At 37.8% G+C, this 25660-nt stretch overlaps 1 long non-coding RNA gene across 2 annotated transcripts in view; it reads right to left on the bottom strand.

Moving 5' to 3' along the window:
* Nucleotides 1-2384: 2384 nt before the first annotated feature.
* LOC137204462 (uncharacterized) overlaps nt 2385-25660 on the bottom strand; it is a 33838-nt gene continuing 10562 nt past the window's right edge. The window contains exons 2-3 of one of the 2 annotated variants that reach the window (XR_010933636.1): nt 8751-8869; nt 2385-2932 (exon numbers count right to left, since the gene is read on the bottom strand). This is a non-coding gene — a long non-coding RNA (uncharacterized lncRNA). The remainder of the gene's footprint in view (nt 2933-8750; nt 8870-25660) is intronic. The other variant, XR_010933635.1, reaches the window with a different exon arrangement.

Here is a 25660-nt window from a genome sequence, read left to right as displayed (position 1 = left end):
CCTTTAGATCTCTCTTGATTTCCTTTCTTTGGGACTCCACCCGGTCGTCCAATACACACACACACACACACACACACACACACACACACATACACACACACACACACACCCTTCAATCATTCCATCCTGCTGTATTCAAAATCAGAAAGAAAACTTCTTGACAGTGAAATAAAAGTAGAAGAGCTTTGAAATAAGCATGTGCTAAGAGGTAGAGCAAAAAGAAAACAAAATCCAAAAATACTTCAGGCCGATGTAGCTTGTGTCTCTGAATTTCACCCAGGATTCGGAGGAAAGAGTGAACTGCAGTTTTCATTTAATTCAATAAGACTCCCATTTGGCAGGGTTAACCTTTTCCCTCTTGTGTCTTCATTGTGACTTAGTTGATACAAATTGCTTTCATTAGGGCATTAATGGGCTTCTGGCTGTGGTCTCAAATGGAACCTGTTGCAGTGGTTCAGTACACAAGTAGTCAGGATGCTGTTAACTGTGGTTTAACATTAGGAAGCAGGCTTATAAATGATTGTTGAAAGGTTCTATCTGAATGGAAATTTTGGAACTTTAAGAGATCTAAACAGAATCACAGATTACACACCTTTCTGGACTAAGATGAAATCACTGACGACATTCTCAAACCTTATTAGTGACATCATCTGTATATTTTATGAAGGAAGCCTTGGTATATTTGACGCTAATACATTTCTCTAATGTGACCAAGTAAGAGTCAAGTTGGAAGAAAGGGAAACAAAGTGTGTAACATGGGCTGAAGGATTTGCCAAACAGAATGCAACGGAATGCCAAAGGCTCTGAGACAGATTTTAAGGAATGATAGGACGGGAAAAACAAACTGGCAATTTTTCAGAAAGAATAATAAAGATTAAACCGTCGGACTTCCCTGGTGGTGCAGTGGTTAAGAATCCGCCTGCCAATGCAGGGGACATGGGTTCGAGCCCTGGTCCGAGAAGATTCCACATGCTGCGGAGCGGCTGGGCCCGTGCACCACAACTACCGAGCCTGTGCTCTAGAGCCTACGATCCACAACTACTGAGCCCGTGTGCCTAGAGCCTGTGCTCCGCAACAACAAAAGCCACTTCATTGAGAAACCCGCGCACCGCAACAAAGAGTAGACCCCGCTCACCACAACTAGAGAAAGCCCGTGCACAGCAATGAAGACCCAATGCAGCCAAAAATAAATAAATAAATAAATACATTTATGAAAAAAAAATTAAACTGTCATTATCTCTATCCCCACAATGCCAGCCAGCTGATGATGCAGAGATACCAAGCTGCTTTGGAGACAGTTTTCCCAGCTTGACTCAGAAACACAGAGGACAACATATATCCAAGATGTTTGGTACTTTGCTACTAAGTTTGGAACTCAAATGTGAGGAAATATTTCTTCAGTAATTTCAGTAATCCCATTCAAACCACAAAATAGAACAATGGACCCATTAAGCATCCTCCATCTCCATAATAACTGAATATCCCTCATTGTTTGAACCGTGTCTAGGCTGTAAATTGCAATAATGAAGCTGAGAACATGGAATGTAGTAGGCGCTTGGTAAGTATCTTTCGAACGAATGTATGGGTGAACTACTAGCTAAATAACAGGAGGTCTGGGCGTATGGCTGCACAAATCCCGCCCGTGCAGATAAAACAAAGCATAAAGGAGTTTGTATGTATCATATAAAGGCAAACATTTTAAAGACTAGGTCCAAAGCAGATTTGCTTATAGAATGCTATGTGGGAGAGTTCTTGGTGAACACATTTCTAATTGTGATAAAAATAGCAGCAGCACATTAAATACATTTGTTTATTTATTATCCAGCAGACATTACCAAATTAGTGTCTGTTCTTGTCGTTACTGTTTGATAGATCCTGTTTATTAAAGAATCAATGATTTCATCCTTGGAGAGAGAGGGATTTGTGATATTGCTATGGAATCTTTCTGCTATTCATTTGGGTAACATTTTGATCTTCTCTGGAATAGTACACACTGATCATGGCATGAAAATATTTTTTTGTCATCTTGTGTGAATAGTACCTAGAATTTGGAAAATATGCTATTCCACATGAAAGTTGAGGAACTTGCTTGAGGGCACATAGAAAATTAGGGACGGGACAGAATTATGTGTCCCAAGATTTAATCTGACCCTAAATTCTTTTGCTCAGAATAATGCTCTGTATTAATCCTTTAATTCCTAGGAACACATGCCCTTCTAACCGAAAAGCCGCCTTTCTGAAATTTCCTTTTGTAAGCTCCAATAACTATTTTGTTTCCACTGCTCCTTGAAAACAATGTTTTTGTTTCAAGTGTCACAAAATCAAATGTCTACAGGGGACAGGCAGGTAAAATACACAAATGAAGTGATGAGACAAGTGTAAGTGACACTGAGCCCCAGTTTCTGGGGGATGTAGATGATGGGACTGCGAGAAACTGGAGATAAAAGCCCAATGTTGAGGATCCAATTTTCTGAGAGAGGGCAGAAATTCACATTTGTGTATAAGGCTTTTAAATTTCATTGTGTTTATTTTGGTAACTAATTAAAATGTAAAACACTGTCCAGGCCCAAACCACAGGCCAAACTAAGCATGTCTATGGGCTGCATCTAGTGAGAGGGACAGCTCACTTCCTTTTTATACTGCCAGATTGAGCTGCTGGGGGTATTTCGCTCTGTTTAGATTGGCTTTTAATTTATCATCAATCAATCACATTGAAGAAAGTACAGGAATGTCTTCAGTAATGCCAACATAGATGGAATTGTACAGCCTCCCAGGATGGCTACTCAGCAGGACAACACATTTGAAGTTGAGAGGTAGTGTTGTCTGCTAGTTAAGTACATAAACTCTGTTGCCAGGTTGCCTGGGATCTTTCACTTACCAGCCACGTAACCTTGGGCAACAGATGTAATTTCTTCCTGGCTCAGTTTCTCATCTGTAAGATGAAGATAATGACAGTTATCATGACAGTTACATGAATACACACACATACACACACGATACTTAAAATCTAAGTTAGTGCTATCTAATTATTTGCTATTACTTATTAATCACTAATCATAGTATTGTTGAAGAGTAACAAACGTTTACATGTTTATGTCACATTAGACAGCCACTGACTCCACAAGTGGCCTCAGAAAACTTTCTTCCTCAGACAGAACAGGTGCAAGAATCAGGCTGCTATGGTATAAATTCCCACTATTTTGTCTTTAACACCAAACGCCATCACTTCTTGGAAATGTCATAACTGCATATTTCAATGAGAGGAATATATAAACAAATTTTCAAAACACTAAAAATACTAGCAGTTAATAATATGTTAAGCTATCTTTTCATTTTTCCCTTCTTTGGAGATGATCCATTTTAAAGTCAGGGATATTCTGTTCCAGAGTTGAAAGGCAGAAAAATTAAAGGAACTTTATTTTCCTCTTTTATAGGTTTTTGAAGCATGAAACTTATTGACAGATGCTTGAGGTAGATATAAGTTACCATGCTATTTCATCCAAGACTGTTTTCACATTCTGGAGGTTTTAATTTTTTTAAAGGGTACCCCCAATTTTTTTGAATGTCTAGAAATAGAGAAAACAGAAGGTCACATGTCATCTTATCTATGTTACTGAAATAATCATATGTTTGTGATAGTAAATGATGACACAAAATTCATTTTCTGTGGCACAAGCATATTTACCCACCAATGAAAATTCAAGATATACTGCCCATTAAAGATTCCATAACTTTGTTTTTTATTTCCTGTACTCCTATAAATAAATTTAAATTGTCAGGCCCATGTTCTTTCATTCTACCAAATCCTTTCTTCCCAAGGCAGGAGAAGAGAATGGTGAACTCTCAAAAATAATGCTGGTTGAATTTATTAAGGTTGAGAACATCTCCTTCCACTCTGATCTCATCAAGTGCTGCTAGACAGTGGCCTTATGCTCATGTGAAACCCAACCCAGGAGCCAAGAAAAGCAGAAGTGTAGAAGCACTGACTCACATAAGATGGGAAGGCACATTAGAAACAACAGACTCCACACACCACCTCACCCTCCATTTAACAATGAAGTACCAATGCCCAAAGCGGGATGTGATTTACAAATGTACAACTGGATACCCAGGGGCCAGAAGCCAAACCTAATATTGCCAATTGATTAAAATATCTTTTCTATCCTGAACTGTGTCTACAAGCTTCTAGAAGTGTATTAAAATTGGAGATGCATAACTTACAACATTAACTGGTTTTCCTCTCATAACTATTTCAAAATGCTCAGTTCTTCTCAAATATGATGGGTGATGCACCAGCATACAAATCACCTGAGGTCTATGGAAACTACAGATTCCCAAGCTCATTCCAGACCTACTGGACGGGGAGGGGATTTAGAATTTGGCTACATGCAGTTTCAGTATACAACTCAGGGGATTGTTATAAAAAATAAAGTTTGAGAACCACGGATGTCTAGGATCTGTGATGTACATTAATACAGGTGGAATTATTGGAATAGGGAAAAACATTCCTATTTAATTTACTCACAAATTGACAAACTTTAAAATCTCAAACTTGAGTGGTTAAACTGCTTTAAGGAATAGTTGCTTTATAAATTCTAAATGTGCTCTCGTGTATGTGTACTTAGTGATTTTTCATAGTCACTTTCTCATCTGGTTTTGAATCTTGGGGAATGACCCAAAATGACTCTTACTCAACAGTCAATGAAAGCATTTAGCATATATAAGGTTAAAGAGTTGTACTTTGCTGCACTTAAAACAGATGTGCAGCTAGAATTTCATCTTGTGTTTCTGAAAGGAGACTGTACGTGCAGGGTCAGGGCATCTCAAACCCAAACAATGGCATAGGAACTATCATCTGAAGATGATGCTTTTGTGGCACACTATTTTATTGATTTATTCCTTAATGTAAAAGAACTACCATAATTAAAATGAAACATTAATATAGGTTAGAGTTTAAATTGTATATCAAATTTAGAAACATGACAACTTTTAAAACGCATTAAACCAGGAAATGGCATTTCAAATATAGAAGATCCACAGACAAATGTTTAGAATTTGAACTTAAATTTGGCTCTCTTCCTTGCCCTGCAGCCACTATTTCCTATCAGCATCATTCAGAATAAACCTGGCACTCTATGTACCATGTGGGTGAATTGAGGCTTTTTTTGAGATTCTATTTTAAGACCAAAAATATTTTTGTTTTAATTTATCGGTAAATCCCCATGGATGCATGCTTAATATTTCATGACAAAGGAGCTATTTCTCCTTGTTTTCTGAAAATGAATATAATATTACATCATTTTTGTATTCTTATTGTGGTAAAATATCTCTGCTTATTACATTTCCAGTATGCATATTTCATTTTTATTATTACCACATTAAACTGGAGCTGTTTTCTCGATGACAGCTATTCCTTTTAGACAACTAGAAACCCAGCACTCTTCTACCCGTGATTTTACATCTTATAGGAAATGAATGTATTTAGAACAATAGTCAAAATTAATTTAACAATAGTCTAGAAAGATTAAGAAAGTTAAAATTATCCTTCTGAATTGTCACAAATTCATTGAAGATAATGAACATCTGTAAAGTAGGGTGCATTATGCACCATTTTCATTACATTTTCCATGCATTTGTTTTACGTTGTCATATAAAGCTAGAGCCATCTGTAATATTATCACACATTTTATTCACAATTATGTTAGGACATAGGTTGAGTTTCAAAGATTGCTTTCTGCAAATATTTGTGCAAAGATCTTAAATAAACTAGGTAGGGCTGGATAAATGTTTCCTAAATTTGTACTAGATTGGTTCTATAATGACTCAGAAAAATATTAGTATGCTTATATCTAAAATTTTATTGGGAAATGAGGGGCAGAGAAATTCCATCTGATTGGCTGACATTTAGAAGAATTAAGACCAATAATCAACCACTTCCCAGGAGACAAATGCAAGGATCCAGATCCTTCCATATCTGGAGTGTTATATGAATGCAAATCTATGACTTGCTGTGAAACTCTACACCTGGGACCACATTTCTGCACCTGGTCAGCCTCACACTTCTTTTTTTTTTTTTTAATTATTTATTTATTATTTTTTTTGTTGTGTTGGGTCTTCGTTGCTGCATGCGGGCTTTCTCTAGTTGCAGCGAGCGGGGGCTACTCTTCATTGCTGTGCGCAGGTTCCTCATTACCATGGCTTCTCTTGTTGCGGAGCACGGGCTCTAGGTGCACGGGGCTCAGTAGTTGTGGCACACGGGCTCAGTAGTTGTGGCTCGCGGGATCTAGAGCACAGGCTCAGTAGTTGTGGCGCACGGGCTTAGTTGCTCCGTGGCATGTGGGATCTTCCCGGACCAGGGCTCAAACCTATGTCCCCTGCATTGGCAGGCAGATTCTTAACCACTGCGCCACCAGGGAAGCTCTCAGCCTCACACTTCTAATCAGTAATCTCTCCAAAGTTCATTCCGGGTCAGTTGTGCTAAATTCTTTACAATCCCATTAGCCTGTATAATTATGAAACCTCATTTTGCAGATGAGAAAACTAAGAGTCTGTGCCCTTAATAACTGTAGCATATAATTGGAAACATCTTTTTTTCTTGTCCTTTTTTGTAAATATTTTTGTTTCTTATCCTTTTACATTTGGTTGCAATTCCTTTTCTTTTACTAAAAATATTACCTAGGTGAATATACATAATACATGCTACCATATTGCACATAAATAGTGTAATATGTCCTAGGTTCCAAATGTAGATATTTGTACCTTTCTGAAAATGGGAAGCATCCTTTTTTACGTAAACGAAACTAGTGACTAGTAGTGTAATATCTTTGGACTGAGAAGTCATTCCAGTCAATCCTAGCCAGTATTCTTCTATTGCAGAATATTAATAAGGCCTTGTTGGCTATAAACACTTAACATTTTCAAAGCGGACAACTGATTATTACAACTCCAAGGTAAGCAGGAAAGAAATTATGGTCTTTACTTTAGAGATGACATAACTGAAAGGAGGGGAACTCCAGTCAACCGACCAACCCAAGATTATATAGTTAAATAATGGCAGAGTTTTGTCTAGAACCTTGGCCTTCTGATGACTCATTCAATGTTTTTCTAGTAGAATGTCTCTCAAATAACACTTAACTTTCTGATTATTCAGTCTTTATAGCTCACAACTTTTATGAATTTGATAATTTTTTCAGAAATAAATAACTATATATGGAATACAAAATTGAGCTGAAAACAAAACGATATGGAGATATAAAGCAAAGATGTAATAAATTCCAAGCATATCATAAACAATCATAAAAAATATTTTCTGGAACATTGGATTTGAATTCTCAAAAAATTTATTCTCCTCTCTGAATATCTACTTTCTCTGCTTATCCATTATCCCTGTTTTTCTACGTTCTGTCTGTAGTTTTGTGTCTATTTCCTTTTTTCCTTTCTAAGGTCCTAAATTTTCATATTTTACAAGTCTAGCAGCCATATTAACCAGCCATAGTTTTGTCTCAATTCAAATTTTCAGTATATATAACAAATATACTCAGCCCTGTCTTTGGGTATGTTTCAATCAAATATGATAAATAGGGTGAAGACTCATATATAAATAAAACCACTGAAGCCCGCCAAGTCAGGATAGAGGGCCAGGCAAACACCCAAAGCATGTCCACCGTTAATAAACACTTGTAGAACATTATCCTAATGGCCACAATAAAGGAAACACATGGTGTTATGGATGAACATGGAACACATGCTTAAACTAGACCAGAAAGCATCAAGGAAAGTTCCTAGAGGAGGTGATATATGAGGTGAGATTTGAAGGACGAATAGCTAATAAGAGTTCAGGAAAGACAATGAAGTAGTGTGTTTAAAGCAACGGAATCAACATGTACAAAAATAAGAGGTATCAAAGAGTTTGACATGTTAAGGGAACGGTAGGTATTGCAATATGAATAAAGCAGAAGGTTAGAAGGGGAGAATAACAAGAGATAAACCTGGAGAGTTCAATAGGGACCAGATTACAGAATGTTAACCAGGCTCACTAAGGGCTGCGATTTTACCCTAGAAACAATAATACTCCTTTAAGGAATTATAGGATTACCTTTTAAAGGAATAATAACCCTTTAAGGAATTTTAAGAATAGTTATGATATGGAAATTCTAATAATAATGTTAACAATAGCTAACTTGTTTTGAGTCCTGCTGTATCTCAGGAACCATGCTAAATGCTTGGCATCTAGCCAACATTAGTTCTCATAAAAACTCCAAAAGGTAGATACCGTGAGTATCCGTACGTTTCAGATGAGATCATTGAGCTAGTCAGTAATAAAACCATAGCCAAGAATAAATTTGAGGGGAGCAAGATTAGAGACAGAAAAAACAGTTATTGGGTTGTTGCATCAATCCCAGCCTGAGATGACTGGGACTTCGTCTAAAGCAACAGACAAGAGCATGGAGAGGAAGGGTTGGAGAGGCAAGCGATAAAGGCGTCAGAACCAAGATGTTCAGATTCGATATGGGCGAAAGGGAAAGGAAGTAGCCAGGAGTAACTCCACGTGCAATGGAGAGGTCATCTGGGATGATAATAATGCCAGAAATGAGAAGTAAATTTGAAGAGAAATATGTTAGACTTGAGACATCTCTGAGATACAAAAGTAGAAATATCTAGTGAGCAGTTGAATATACAAGTAGGGGACTCAGGAGAGGCACCAAAAAAAAGGTAATTGCTCAAACAATTGTAAGGTATTTCTCACTCACATGAAATTCTAGAGCAGGTATTTCAGGCTGGTGGGTGGCTCTCCCTCATGCAATTACTCAGTGGCCCAGGCTGATAGTAGCTGTTCCAGGTTCAACATGTGGTTTCTCTAGTCTCTGTGCTTGGAGAAAAGAGTGGAAGTTTGAGGCCAGAGAAGTCCTCTTAAGCAAGTGAGGAGGAAGTTGCATATGTAACTTTTAATCATATTCCCCATGCTAGAACCACTATATGTCCACACCTATTGCAATAGGGCTAGGAAATGTGATCCCTAGCTTAGTTGACACAAAGCAGTCAAAATTCTACAATTATGGAAGAAGCAATAGCTATAGAAGAGTAGCTGGAGAGTTTAGAGCCTTGGAAGTGAATTAGATTACCTAGGAAGAATGTTTAAATTGAGAGGAAAAGAAGGCCAAGAATGGGATGGACATATTAATAGTCTTTTTCAGTCTATGTGAGGGCCATCAGGGAGATTTCCTTGTCTTTTTGTAAATCTTGAGTCACATTTCTTACCTTGCCCCCCTGCTTTTTTAGCATCTGATAACCTAACTCTTGATTATCTATTTCATAACATAAAATACTATGGTAAGAAATGACCCCATTTCCAGTTACAAGGCCAGGTTTATCACCCTCACCGCCAAAAGTATACTGTAGTCTCAACCTTCTGCTTTATCTTCAGAGAAGGTCAGCTAAAGCCATAGAAAGCATTTTATAAAAATTTTGTATAACAGGTAATTTGTAGGACAATTAATATATTAGCTAAACGAGGTTTAAAGGGGTTTGAAGGGGATGAATGATGGTCAAACGCTAGTAAGATAAAATTTCACAGGAATACATACAATACAGTTTCAAAAAACTAAGTTCATAAGAAAAGAGGTATCAGACCTTGCTTGACAACAGTTAACATAAAGACCTCAAGTTTTATTTGATTACAAGATCAATATGCAGGAATGCTGTGATACAGCTGCTAAAAATGTAAAGCAATTTAAGGCTTTATTAGTAGGTTTGGCACACACAACAAAAAATGTTGGTACACAAAACGTTTTACACTGAACAGTTGGGAGCACCATGCTAGCATTTACAATGTATAGTCACCTTGAATTCTTCCTCTCCCTTTTGTTTATACTCAATTAATATCAGGTCCCATCTATTCTAGTTTTTAGATATTTTGTGACCCTTGTAATATTGAATTGGAACTGGAGATGTGAGTATGAACTCATTTACATATATACACATACATTCATACCTATAATATGTATACCATATAATTTTACAGAAAGAGGTATAAACACATGTATCAGTGTGTGTGTACATTTCATAGATCTGTCAAATGGATGGGCCTATAAGTAAATACACCACAAGAGCAATGATCACATCTAACACCCAGATTTTTGTCTCTAAATACCATTTTCCACTAAAAGGAACTAGGGATCGTGAGAGAAATGAGCCCAGGGTGGGGCAGGGAAACCATAAAATGAGTCTGGAACTTTCTGTTGTACCAGAAAGTAAGAAAGTGCTAAGATAGGGACATGTCAAAAAAGACAGGGGATCCAGCTTAATGAATACTAAAGAGAGTGGATGAAAGTTTGATGAGCAAGAAGATATTTACACAGTTTCAGCATAATCACCACAGGTTACTTACTAATTACAAAGAGAAAAAATAACTTTATAGTAAGTTAACCTAACAAACACAAATTTATTAAAGTTATCAAGGCTAATGTTACTCATAACAAGACAAAACGATATGATATGCTTCCTGATATGATACCCTGAGGAGGACACAACATCACTTCTATGCTGTTACACTCAAAAATACAAAACCTGAAGCTAATTGTAAGGAAACATCAAAGAAACCCAAACTGAAGGATATTTTGTAAAGTTATTGGCTTTACTTTTCAAAAACATTAAGATCATGAAAGAAAAAGAAAGGCTGAGGAACTGTTTTGGATGAAAGGAAATGAAAGAAACATGACAACACAACGTGTGATCCTGGATTGTAACCTGGACAAGAAAAAAAAACTATATATTATTCAAACAAGTTGTGAACTTTGAACAAAAACTATGAATTAGATATAACATTGTACGAATGTTACACTTCCTGACTTTGATAGAGGTACTTTGGTTATGTAAGAGACAGTCCTTAGGAAACACATATTAAAGTATTTGTGCATAAAAAGAAGATATAGAGAGAGGGAAAGAACAAATGCTAAAGTAAATGGGGCAAAATGTTCAGCATTGTTGAATCTGGGTAGAGGATATAATAGAGTTCTTTGTAATAGATTTTGTAACTTTTATGTAAGTAAGGAATTATCTCAAAATTAGAAGCTAAAAAGATAAACTTCTGAATCTGACCCAAATAATTAGCAATAGGTCATTTCCCGAATCTGGTAAATACTTCCAATGCAATCTAGGAGGTTCAATCTGCTATATACAAAGAAAAAAATGGAAAAGTGTATAAAGTCTTTGGTTTACATTACCCCTGTTTTTCAATATGTCTTATTAAAACATAACCTGTACCCAGGAAATCATATCGTCGTCCAGCAATCATCCGGTAGTCAGCTTTCAACAACGGAATTTCAAAAACTAAGAAAAATATAAAACTAGATCTAAAAGACTATGTTTTAGGATACTAAGTGTGACCTCAAATAATCTAAAAATATGCCACAGGTGTCACATTTGGGCATTTTCATCCTTAGGGATATATCTGCCAGAGCTAACATTGAATGCTAAAAAGAGAATTCTTAGCAGAGTGCTCTAGCCTCAGAGTTATAATTCAACTTCACTAGTCACTAGATGAATTTTAAAAGATACCACTTATATATTTAGTATATTTGTATTCCTAACAAGAACCCTATAAATAAAATACTATTACCCCAGTTTTACAAATAAACTAAAGCAAAGAGATGTTGAGTAATTTTCCGAAGTTCACACAGCCTGTAAGAACATGAGCTGAGACTCGAGCCCCATAGCGCCACCAAAGAGAGTGCTTTTTCTCCTTTCTCGTCTCTTCTGCTATGTGACTGACATAAAGACTCTAACACACATATTCTAAGAGAGACTTTGCTCAGGTGTGGTAAGTAGAAGAAATTCTATATAGAGTCAGTGTAGCTATCCTCTCACCGAGGAGTGTCCAAAAATGTTATTCATACTGGCAAAAATACATATGAAAAAACCTAAACGTCCAATAATAGAAATTGGTCAAATGAATCGCGGTAGATAACATTTTCAGAGAACGCTAATGATCATAAGAAAACAAATGCCATAAAATGATCATTAAAAAAGAGAAGAATACAAAACTATTTAGACAGTATGATTCACGTATATATACCTATAGAATAGATTTAGTATATATATGTGTGTATATACACATATATAGGAAAAAGGCTAGAAGGAAAGAAATGTTTATCACTGAGTATTGCAGGTTACTTAGGTTTACATTTGTATACCTTATCTTTATTTTCAAAGCTTTCGAATAGTAGTCTCCATTATTTCTATAATTTAAAAAAGCCAATCAACAGCACTAAAAAGATTCGATGTAGCTTTTGAAAAGATAAGAAGAAAAATAATAGACAAGTAAACCTAAGAAAGCTGGGAGACTGGGTCTACATTCATCAAATAGGCCAGGAAGTGAAACGAGAGAGTCCCAACCAGTTGTAGGCTCTGTAAGGAAGAGATCTGGTGAGTCACTGACCAAAAGGGCTAGTAAACAGTATGGGAGAATTGTCAGTCTCACAAATACCCTCACATAGGTTTCCAATGACGACACCAGTGCCATCTTCTAAGTAAGGGATAGCAAAAAAGAGTCAAGAGACGTGTAATGTATGTAGTGTTTATAAAAACATTCAGAGAACAAAATCAAAAGTAATAAGTCTTTGAATTCAGAAATTAAAAAGAAATGAAAATAGAGCACTGAAACTATTCTGTACAATACTGTAATGATGGATATGTGGCATTTTGCATTTGTCAAAACCCATGGAATGTACAACATCAAGAGTTAACCTTTAATGTAAATTATGGACTCCAGGGCATAATGATGTGTCAGTATAAGTTCATCAATTGTGACAAATGTACCACTCTCATGTTGATAATGGAAGAAGCTGTGCATGTGCGGAGACAGAGAATATATGGGAACGCTCTGTACTTTCCACTTAATTGTACTGTGAACCTAAAGCTAGTCTAAAAAATAAAGTTTCTTAAGTAAAAACTAAAATGAAAAAGAAATAAAAATGGAATTTTCTTATAAAATCTAACACAGTTCTCTAATCATTCCAACTTTAAGCTATGAAATCACTGAAGGAGATTTAATTGGATTGATTTAACTTGGATTGATTTAATCCAGTTGGATTTAATCGAATTTAAATTTTAATATGTGCCTCTATATTTTATGCCTACATTCCCTAAGAAGTAGAATTATTTTTTAGGTGAGTGTGCACATGTGTGGGCATGTATGTGGACTCATAGATGATAGAAGTAGCTACTAGAGATAAAAACAATTAAAGGCAAATTCTTGCCCTTTAAGAGAGTGGATAGTCTAGCAGAGAGGCAGACATGCAGTCAGGGCCACCTCTGCTGACATACATGCTGTGTACTGCATGTACTCCAGGGGGTCATCCACATAGCTGACTAGGAAATGACTGTTATAACTTGGAATTGCTTGGCGGTCCTATAAAAAGTTACAGAACAAAAAGAAGGGTGGGCCATGGGGGCCTACATGACTAGGCACCCAGTTTCTTGGGGGCAGTGATGGAGGTTTCATAGACCAGGTGATGTAGAACTTGAGACTAACAGGATGAAAAGATGGACTGCACGTTCCAAGCATGAGCAAAAGCAGAACTGGGGAAGAGAAGATAGTGTTCCATGCGCCTGTAAAGTAAAATGCAAGGTGAGTAGTGACAAAAGATATAATGGTGAACTAGGCAGGGACCAGAGGGTTAGGATATAGAAAGTGAAAATTTTATACTAACGGCAGGGAGTGAAGAGACATGAGGAGATATGAACAAGGACATGACAAGATTCGATTTTCATTCTAGAAAAATAATCTTTGGGCAGCAAGGAGGTGTTCCACACTAAAGATAGGAGGCCAGTGAACTCAATACAGCAATAATCTAAGGGAAAATAATGAGGATCCAAACTGGGGTGAGTGGTGCAATGGGGAGGAGAGGAGGAGGAAAGAGACCAAGAGCTACTGAGAAGGTAGAATCCTGGGAGCTGGCATCTAACTGAACATGGTGGTGAAAGAGAAGACAAACTCACAAATGACTGCCCAGGCCACCTGGCTTGGTCACTGGATGGATAATGATAGTCTTTTCTGAGGGGGAGAACATAAGAAAGGGATCATGTTCCAGGGGAGAAATGAGCATGCTGAATTAGGAGTGCCTGTGTGGCATCCACATAGAAATGTGCTGATGACAGCTGGATATTTGGATCATTTTCCTTTCACTGAAATAGAAGAATCAGTGCCTTCAGGATCTATAGCTCCTCTCTGTTTGCTATGTGGACACACATGAGAGGACCACACAACCTGTCAGCTCAGAGACAACCTTCACCCTGGGAGCAGGGAAAGAATGATGCTAGACTTGAACCAAGGTAGACAGTTTCCTCTCTCTAAGGCATCATTCTTCTTCTGCCTGGGCTGCTGTTCTAGAGAATGCTGGCAGGATACAGCGTGTGTTTTCTCTCTGATCAGGAGGGTGCCTAGCTAGTGTCTTCATACAAGAAAATGACACAAATGAAGCTGAGTGTACACACAGTGAGTATTTAAAAACATCCAGTTCAGAAAAAACAAATAAACCACTAGCTATCTTGCTATACTAGCACCAAAAAAACACATTTATTATTAATAATGTCACTGAATGAAGCCCTCTGGTAGGCATTCCATAAAAATCATTAAACACTGTCCATCATCCAAGAGATTCTAGAGAACAAAACTTCAAATATAAAAATGGCACACAGAAACTCAGCTTTAAAGTGATTGAACATGAACAAATACATAAATATCAAAGTGTGTAGTTTGAGGAATGGGGAGCTCAGAGATCTGTACTTGGAGGCAAAATAAAATATAGAGAAACAGACGCTTCCCTTTCAAACTACTAGGACATTGAGGACACAAAACTTTAGCTGTGTGTAGAATGATGAGTTTGGACTTCTGGGAATAGGAAAACTTTCCACATAAAAGAAACAGCCTAGAATAGTTTGTAGGAAGAGGTGGGATAATCTGATAAAAGGAGAACTGTGTCAGTTTTCTTGGGGAGAGCTAATCTGTTGGATCTCTGAGGTAGAGAGTAGGGAATCATAGTTGCAACTTTCAATGGGGAGTCGTTTTGATTAATGTTACTGATATAATGCCTGCACTTATTACTTAATAATAGTAATTGCTAAATTGAACTATGTAAGTTATGAGTACATATAAAATTCACCCCATATTGTGGCTTATTAGATAGAAGTAAACTTCGAATTACATCATAGTTTTCTTATGCATTCTTTCCAGGGTTAATTTGAGTGCTGTTACTTCTATTGTTATAGGTTTCCAGTTTTCAAGTATAATGACAATGTGCTTAAAAGTGCATATTTTAGCAATTAAAAATACATTTCTATTTTAGGTGAGAGAAATAAGCTGCATGACAAGAGGAACTCTTGAACAACAAAGAAATTATTGTCATCCAAATATCCTTAGTGATTAAAAAATAAAAAGAAACTGAAAAGAATTCAGAACATGTTCAGTACTACAATATTTCTGCCACAAAATATTGGTATGATGAGCATGTTTATAATTGCAACCAAACAACCTTCACCACTGGTAACTATAGGGGCAGAACAGCTTTTGCAAACTATAGCTTGTAAACAGAAATTTACCAGGCTAGAATTCTTTTATTCCTTATAAACATTAATGATAATATTTATTTTAAAAAAACACCCAAATAAAGGCAGTGATTTATCTTTTTAAATTTACAAGTCAGAAAGACAACACATGGGGCTTCCCTGGTGGCACAGTGGTTAAGAATCCACCTGCCAATGCAGGGGACACGGGTTCGAGCCCTGGTCCGGGAAGATCCCACATGCCGTGGAGCAACTAAGCCTGTGCGCCACAACTGCTGAGCCCACGTGCTGCAACTACTGAAGCCCGCGTGCCTAGAGCCTGTGCTCTGCAACAAGAGAAGCCACTGCAATGAGAAGCCTGTGCACTGCAACGAACAGTAGCCCCCGCTCACTGCAACTAGAGACAGCCCGCGTGTAGTAACAAAGACCCAATGCACCAAAAAATAAAAGAAAAGTAAATTTATTAAAAAATAAAAAAAAAAAAAAGGACAACACGCAACTGTCATTTAGAATTGAATACGGGTTTTTTTGTTTGTTTGTTTGTTTTTTTGCGGTACGCGGGTCTCTCACTGTTGTGGCCTCTCCCGTTGCGGAGCACAGGCTCTGGACGTGCAGGCTCAGCAGCCATGGCTCACGGGCGCAGCCGCTCCGCGGCAGGTGGGATCCTCCCGGACCGGGGCACGAACCCGTGTCCCCTGCATCAGCAGGCGGACTCTCAACCACTGCACCACCAGGGAAGCCCAGAATTGAATACATTTTTAAATCTTCATGAAGCTGATCTGAGAGGGATTCACTTCTCACTCCAGCGTATGCCAAAAACTGAGAACAATAATAGCAATAACAAAACAATTTCTACTGAGCATGTACTATATGTAAGGCACTGTTCTAAACGTGTCCCATGTGCTGAGTAATCTAAACCCCAAAATCCCTGTGAGGAAGTACCTTACATGATGGGAAAAGTTAGCACTATCTACAGTTTTAGGCCCTGAAACATTCTCATAAAGATTAGTTAATGTGTTCTGAGTATTAACAGGGAACAGGATACAGTATAAAAATTTCAACTCCTGAATTAAGATACTCACAAAGAAATTTAAGGATGTACTATAGGAAAGTCATAGTAATTGGACTTTAAAGAAGATTTTTAATGAGGAGAAGAAAATTTGGCGGATGAAGAATGTGGAAATTTTAGAGCTGAGTCAGATTTGGCCCAGAAGAAGAATTCACAAGAAAAAGGATATTGAAAGGAATGGAGAAAATCTGGTAGAGGATAGGGACTCATCTTTAAAATAAAGCCAAAGCATAATCCTGGTTCTGTTGCTGTGTTTTTTGTTTTGGGGGGTTATTTGTCATTCTATAACTTGAGCTATTCACAAAGGCAGTGTGGGTAGAAAAAAGGGTTCTAGACAGAGGGTCCAAAAAACTGAGTTTTCACCTTTACTCTATCATTTATGACATTTATGGCTGTGTGACATTTTACAAGTAATTCTTCTCTGAGCTCTATTTCCTCACTCGTAAAATAGGGGCAATGAGAGGTAAGTATTGTTGTGAATATTAAATAGATAATATCCTTTTAAAAGTGTAAAATGCTATACAGATGAAAGATATCATTTGCATTAGTTTCAGGTTCAGTCACTGAACATTATTCTTCCTTTTCTTGATGTTTTTTCTTGCTGGCATAACAAAGTATCTTGGCATCAGCTTAGAATTCAACTATGCTAAGCTTCTGAAATTCTTAAGTAGAAAGGCAGTTAGATGACAGAAAGGGAAAGTGTTTCTGAGCCTGGAGCAGGACTGAATTCCTGAGCCCACACTTCAACAACCCCTATACTCAGGTTAACAAGCCCCAAGTTAATAGAATTGTTCAGCCAACCCAGTCCATTGCTCATCAGGGAATCTATCCTTTGTGGACAGCTCCGGGCAAGGGATAAGCCTGATCTTGGAATCAGACACAACGGAACAACAGATAATACAAATGACCAACTGAACAAGTCTATATTGTGGTAAGAGATAGTCTATTTTCTGATCACAGTATATATATCTTGGAGAAGTATAGGTTAACGGAACGTTACTGTATATATCGTAGGTCTAACCCTCTTCCTCACCACCCTGTCCTGATGAACTCAGCTGTAACAGTGTCCGGAGGTTTGGTATTACACAACAGTGAGTAGGGGAAGGAGAGGCGGCCAGTCTGTGCCTCAGAGTTACGGTGGTGGTGGCTGGAATCAGTGGAAAAATATCATACTTTGTGCCCAAGGGAGTGCCATTACCCCAGAGCCAGAGGTAACGGCAGAAAATCATGTAATGTATCCACTGGGGCAGAACAAAAGCCTGAGCCAAGATCTGGAGTAAAACAGGACAGAAGAACTGAGCCAATGAGGCAGGAAACCAGCCTAACCGAATTATGATTTGCTGTGCTGACATTCAGTGTACATTCACTAAAGGAAGGTACAATTAAAGAGTGTATAACTAGAGTGAGTATAATACATACATGTATATTTATTATTATTGTTGTTTTCACTTGGTTTTTGTTTTTTTTCTAACATTTTGAATAAACACCTCCATACATAAAACATTTCAAGACATAATTAATTATGGATTATTGATTATGGGGACACCAGCATCAGGCACCATCACAGCAACATCACTCTGACCACCAGCTGTGATGCTGAACCTTAGGATTGTGACAGTCTTTTGAGTTTTCTAGTTGTTTGGATTGTGAGCAATCAAGAGTCTATGCAACATTTCCCAAGTTACCGATTTAGAAAATTCATGAATCACAAAAAGTAAATAAAAAGTCAGTGCCAACAAAGGAAAATCACAAAGGCACAGATAGTAAAATATTAGGAGGAATGACATTTATTCCAGTAGCTGCGTAGAAAATCAACTAACAGCTGGACAAGTGAATTGAAGTGAAATACAATGAAAACCTGGGAAAAAGATACCTGACTCCTGGAGAATCGTTAATTAAACCTGGGAGGAAAGACAAAGTCAAGGTGAATGAACAGAATATTTGCTATAGATGCTGCTTAAAACTTTGATTTCGAATCTTGAAATTTTCACTGATGAGGTGTAATATACCCCTAAATTCTAATCATGTCCACAGGTTATAAATAGATATAAAAACTTGACGAAATGTTTTAAAACAACATATAACGTGATAGTTTTTAAAAATGGAATGGGAGACAGAAATTGAAACATGGAGAAAAAAAATAATGCTCAATTGTCATAAATTCTGAAATTTATACCTACTATTCCTTTCCTTAGGTAAAGGTCAAGGGGGATAGTAAAACCTAGAGAGGTGGATGGCTTAAATTCTTCAGGGAAGCATAGGTTCAGAGGCGTTATGTGGAGGAGCTGGGGTCTCATATAAAAACTACTGCACTGTGCAATGTCATCTAACATTGATAATGTAGGTCAGAGTGTCTTGGTCTCTTAACAAAAAGGATTGTGGGATGTTATGTGATTTTATGTTGCTGACAGCAGCCCTTGCCTTACCTTGAATCCATGACTTTAGATAATCTGGATGTCAACATTTTTTCCCTAAAGGGAGAAAAAAAAAACTGTGACACTTTTCAAAGTATGTAGGAGAAAACCAAGGTGAATGTGGATAACTAACTCTTGGGATTTTTATGATAAAAGTTAAAATAAAATTGATGACTTCTTTCTAGAGTTTATAAAAACTTATGCCAAAATAATAATAATAGTAATAATAATAATAATACAAGGATGTTGAATATAATGAAATATGGTACGATAAGAAAAATGAGGTATTTAGGACTTCTGCCCATTTTTGGATTGGGTTTTTTTTTTTTTTTTTTTATTGAGCTGCATGAGCTGCTTGTAAATTTTGGAGATTAATCCTTTGTCAGTTGCTTCATTTGCAAATATTTTCTCCCATTCTGAGGATTGTCTTTTGGTCTTGCTTATGTTCCTTTGCTGTGCAAAAGCTTTTAAGTTTCATTCGGTCTCATTTGTTTATTTTTGTTTTTATTTCCATTTCTATAGGAGGTGGGTCAAAAAGGATCTTGCTGTGATTTACATCATAGAGTGTTCTGCCTGTTTTCCTCTAAGAGTTTGATAGTGTCTGGCCTTACATTTAGGTCTTTAATCCATTTTGAGTTTATTTATGTGCATGGTGTTAGGGAGTGTTCTAATTTCATACTTTTACATGTACCCGTCCAGTTTTCCCAGCACCACTTATTGAAGAGGCTGTCTTTTCTCCATTGTATATTCTTGCCCCCTTTATCAAAGATAAGGTGACCTTATGTTCGTGGGTTTATCTCTGGGCTTTCTATCCTGTTCCATTGATCTATATTTCTGTTTTTGTGCCAGTACCATACTGTCTTGATTACTGTAGCTTTTTAGTATAGTCTGAAGTCAGGGAGGCTGATTCCTCCAGCTCCATTTTTCTTTCTCAAGATTGCTTTCGCTATTCGGGGTCCTTTGTGTTTCCATACAAATTGTGAAATTTTTCTTCTAGTTCTGTGAAAAATGCCAGTGGTAGTTTGATAGGGATTGCATTGAATCTGTAGATTGCTTTGGGTAGTAGAGTCATTTTCACAATGTTGATTCTTCCAATCCAAGAACATGGTACATCTCTCCATCTATTTATATCATCTTTAATTTCTTTCATCAGTGTCTTATAATTTTCTGCATACAGGTCTTTTGTCTCCTTAGGTAGGTTTATTCCTAGATATTTTATTCTTTTTGTTGCAATGGTAAATGGGAGTGTTTTCTTAATTTCACTTTCAGATTTTTCATCATTAGTGTATAGGAAGGCCAGAGATTTCTGTGCATTAATTTTGTATCCTGCTACTTTACCAAATTCATTGATTAGCTCTAGCAGTTTTCTGGTAGCATCTTTAGGATTCTCTATGTATAGTATCATGTCATCTACAAACAGTTCTCCAAAGAAGATATACAGATTGCCAACAAACACATGAAAGAATGCTCAACATCATTAATCATTAGAGAAATGCAAATCAAAACTACAATGAGGTATCATCTCACATCGGTCAGAATGGCCATCATCAAAAAATCTAGAAACAATAAATGCTGGAGAGGATGTGGAGAAAAGGGAACCCTCCTGCACTGTTGGTGGGAATGTAAATTGATACAGCCACTATGGAGAACAGTATGGAGGTGCCTTAAAAAACTAAAAATAGAATTACCATATGATCCAGCAATCCCACTACTGGGCATATACCCCGAGAAAACCATAATTCAAAAAGAGTCATGTACCAAAATGTTCATTGCAGCTCCATTTACAATAGCTAGGACATGGAAGCAACCTAAGTGTCCATTAACAGATGAATGGATAAAGAAGATGTGGCACATATATACAATGGAATATTACTCAGCCATAAAAAGAAATGAAATTGAGTTATTTGTAGTGAGGTGGATGGACCTAGAGTCTGTCATACAGAGTGAAGTAAGTCAGAAAGAGAAAGACAAATACCGTATGCTAACACATATATATGGAATCTAAGGAAAAAAAAAAAAAGGTTATGAAGAACCTAGAGGTAAGACGGGAATAAAGACACAGTCCTACTACAGAATGGACTTGTGGATATGGGGAGGGGGAAGGGTAAGCTGGGACGAAGTGAGAGAGTGGCATGGACATATATACACTACCAAACGTAAGGTAGATAGCTAGTGGGAAGCAGCTGCATAGCACAGGGATATCAGCTCGGTGCTTTGTGACCGCCTGGAGGGGTGGGATGGGGGTTGGGAGGGAGGGAGACGCAAGAGGGAAGAGATATGGGAACATATGTATATGTATAACTGATTCAATTTGTTATAAAGCAGAAACTAACACACCATTGTAAAGCAATCATACTCCAATAAAGATGTTAAAAGAAAAAATAAGGTATATGGATGAGCAAGTGGGTATGTTAATTAGCTTGATGACAGTTAAAAAAAAAAAAGAAAATGAGGTATTAATCAACATGATTTTTCTCTCACTCATTGTCTGCCCCTCTAACCACCCTCCTGCTTTTAGGCTCAGATGTGGATTCCTGTTTGGTCCATTGGGAGATTGTGAAAAATTTGCTGGCTATCAAACAAGACATCTTAATTTTTAAGCTTAAATTTTAAAAAGCAGATTTAAGAGGCAGACAAAAGTGATGAGGGGAAGAAAAAGGAATTCTGTCTGTTCTTTCTGCCCTCCCCATACAGACATAAGAAGGGTAGGAAGGAAGGGTTGAAGAGTTAGGTGTAAGCTTGGGGAGCCCTACTCCTCCCACATCCTCAGATGGAGTGCAGAGTTGGGCAAGGGCACCACACAAACATAACCATCTTTTCAAGTATCTTCTTTCTCCTTTCACTCCCTTTAAGTTTGATGATCCACAAGTGGAGAACCTGTGCCTTCTTGAATCTGAGCAGAACCCTGCAGGGCCCCTCCAAGTACAAAGGTCCCTCCGTGTCCCCTACCTCTTGTTTGTAGAAAAGCTGAGGTATCCCAGGCTTCCCCTGAGTCACAAAAGAGCAGGCTCAAGCAGTTAATGATTAGGACAATACAGTCACAGAATCTTAAATTCCTGTCTGATGCACATTCCTGAGTTGTTTTACAGATACTATAACTGCCACTAGAGGAAAAAAGCTAACTGCATGATGACCAGGCTATAGCTATGACATAAGCTGCTCCCTCTTGAGCAGCACTGAATCTATGGCTAGCACAATTCCAAGAACTGGCTTCAAGAGAATGGGATTAACACTATTGCTCATAATAATCTGCATCTTTGTGGGCATCAAAATAACCGTGGCTTGTTCTGACCATATATGTAAGCGGGCAACTAAAGCTGTCAGCAGAGAGATGCTGCAGACCCATGTCGACATCTTCCACTCTAAGAATATGGTGCCCTATGTCAGCATGAAGAAGTTACAGAAGATGAACCTTCACCCCTAATCCCATAGAAATGGAATCATGTCTGACAGTGGGGATTTATAAACAGCTCTTTGCAGGAAGCAGCTCTTTGCAGGAGGCCCTTTGCCTTGTCACTTTAGTAAAGCTATATCTTAGCTAATTTTTTTAAAAATTTATTTATTTATTTATATTTTGACTGTGTTGGGTCTTCGTTGCTGTGCGTAGGCTTTGTCTGGTTATGGCAAGCAGGGGCTACTCTTCCTTGTGGCTTCTCAGTGTGGTGGCTTCTCTTGTTGCAGAGCATGGTCTCTAGGCGTGCGGGCTTCAGTAGTTGTGGCTCATGGGCTCTAGAGCGCAGGCTCAGTAGTTGTGGCACACGGGCTTAGGTGCTCCATGGCAATGTGGGATCTTCCTGGACCAGGGATCAAACCCATGTCCCCTGCATTGGCAGCTAAGTTCTTAACCACTGCGCCACCAGGGAAGTCCCTATCTTAACATTTACATGAGATGCCCCCATGCTTAACTTACCTCTGGCCCAAGCACACCTTTCAGATATTTTGCTCATACAATGCCTCGCATAACCTGTTGATCCTTTTCTTAGATTAAAGAAGTAGAAATGAAGAATAAGTGATTAACAGATCTTTTCCCCAGCTTCCCCTTCAGTAATCTGGAGAGCAGACTGTGTGAACAAGATAGAATCTAAAAAAAGATCACAAGAAGTCAATCAGCTTGCACACAATGGGAGATGGTGAGAATCTGACCCCCTAACTTAATGATTTACTAAGATTATTTCCCTTTTCCCTTTAAAAACTTTCATGGCTGAGTAGAATCTTCAGAGTTGGTTCTGGGACATGAGTCTGCCTTCTCCCCAGGTTGCTGGCCTCCTGAGTAAAGCAATCTTTTCCTTTTCTAACCAACACTGGCTTCTCGAGTACTGGCTTTCGAACGGCGAGCAGCTGAACCTGAGTTCAGTAACATTCTGTTCTAGGTGAGGTCCAGGGAAACTGTAAGCTCCCCAGAAAAGAAAGCGCCCACCCCCATCTGGTTGGTGAATCCAGTAAAGTAAAAAGATAGCAGGATAAAAATAAATTAAAAAAAGAAATATTCTCAGCTATTATGAAAAAAACAACAACAAAAAAAGATAGCAGGACAGTAGGCATGAGAAGGCTGAAGAAAGGTCCCCTGGTTTGAGTCTCACAACTGGACAAAGGGAGTTCATATTAGATGGGCACTCCCCCCTGGAAATCTGTTGAGTCCATGGTTACAACTCAGCAGACTGTCATCTGCAGGGAGTAGAGTTGGCCTCCTAGGACCATCTCTTTGCCCTTTGAAGGACTGTGATTTTTTTCCTTTGCTGAAGACCTGGCAAGTCAAACCAAGGCTGAGAAGTTGACACTTCTCTTTCTCCACCAGGGCAGCATTGAGAGAGGGGGACAAAAAAGCAAACACCTTGGAACGACTGAGTTTACAAGCTTATGATTGAAGAAGCCCTTAGTTTACCTGATGTGACAAGACTAATTTTCTACATCAGGTTCAAAAAAATGGAGGGTGGGCTTCAAGTCAGGAAATAATTTTAGCATTTGAAGATGAAGAAAGTTTCACTTTCTTGTACACTGTGAACTTTGTGCCTGCTGCTATAATAATCATGTTTTAAATAAGCTCTTTTGGGGATCTCTGTCCGTTTCCCAAATTATTCCCAAATAATTATTTGGCTGCCATCAAAGCAGCAATCTGAGTTGTATGGCAGCCAAGAAAATCTCAGATCCTACGAGTGCTAATTGGACATAACAATTCATGCTCAGGGGCATCAGGCAAAATGGACTTTACTCTGCCAGAATTGTTTTGGCTTCCATTTTTTGGTTAGCCTCAATCTCTCATTCAAAGTTTTCTGACCCCTGAAGCTACTTTCCTGGCAAATAGCACCCAATTCTCCACCCAGGTATAAGAAATGCTCGGAATCCACTGGATCTGGAGAGGCCAAGGCTTTCTATGGGAGAACATGAGGGTTTGCAGCTGGGTAGAGTTTTGTGCTTCTCTGAAACTTGATCACTTTAGAATTAATAAGAGCAAGTACGAGAATTAATTACACAAGGAATTAGAAGTCATAAACATTAGACAATAATATTCTGGCATATGATCTTTCTATTTAAAATATACTATAAATATAAATCACAGCTTGTAAATCAAATTACTGAGAAACAAATGGGTCAGTGATATAACTCTAGATTTAACTGATTAAAATTTGCAAACTTTTAGTTCTTAAATTACAAAATGGAGGCCCAAATAATCACCTCTGCCTGATCTCTGTAGTAGATGTTTTGGTAATGAAGGAATGTTTGGGAAAAAAGGAAATTAGTTAGATTGAATCTTCAAACAACTCTTGAAGATTTCAACTTTTTTCCTCTATATACAAAGTTTGAAACAGAGAAAATGACCTAAAGAGAACACTACTTTGGTCATTTAGAACTCTGAATAAGTCAAAGTTCTTTGATTTGAAACATACTTATATTCTTCCTGCAAGAGATTGGTGTGCAATGTACTAACAAACAAAACTTACATTTCTATTACCTTTTTTTTTTTTTTTTTTGCTTTTGGCTTGTTGGCATTTACTATTTAATTTGATCTCTATAGCATGTCTTATCTTTTCCCCATTTCACAAAGGGACATTCATAACCTGAGGGGTTAAGTGATATGCTAAAGGGTCATTTGGCTTTTATAGGAGAAACCAGAAGGAACTCCTGCCTTCAGGCCCAGAGCCCATTGATTCATTCTATCTCAGTCAACTGTTCTATGCCCCAGGGGCACAGCAGAGATGAAAACAAAGTCCCTTACAAATAAATGGATAGTGTGTCAGGTAATGGGCTTTGCTCTGCCAGGACTGTTTTGGCTTCTATTTTGGGGTGAGCTCCACTCCCTCATTCCAAATTCTATGACCCCTAAAGCTACTTTTCAGGTGAATAGCACCCCAATTCTCCACTCAGGTGTAAGAAACACTCATTCCATTATATCTGGAGATGCCAAGGCTTTCTGTGGGAGAAGATGAGGGTTTACAGCTAGATAGAGTTTTGTGCTACTCTAAAACTTGATCACTTTAGAATTAGTAAGAGAAAATATTAGAATTAATTCACAAGGAACTAGAAGTCCCTTACAAAAAGGTGGAAAAATAAGACAGGGTAAGGGGTCTGGAGTGCAGATGGGAAGTACCGGGGTGGTGTGTGTGTGTGTGTGTGTGTG

This window comes from Pseudorca crassidens, chromosome 13 (genome assembly GCF_039906515.1).
Source record: "Pseudorca crassidens isolate mPseCra1 chromosome 13, mPseCra1.hap1, whole genome shotgun sequence".
NCBI classification, from domain to species: domain Eukaryota; kingdom Metazoa; phylum Chordata; class Mammalia; order Artiodactyla; family Delphinidae; genus Pseudorca; species Pseudorca crassidens.
The sequence above is the reverse complement of the archived record's forward strand: the minus strand, read 5'-3'. Positions and strand labels throughout refer to the sequence as shown.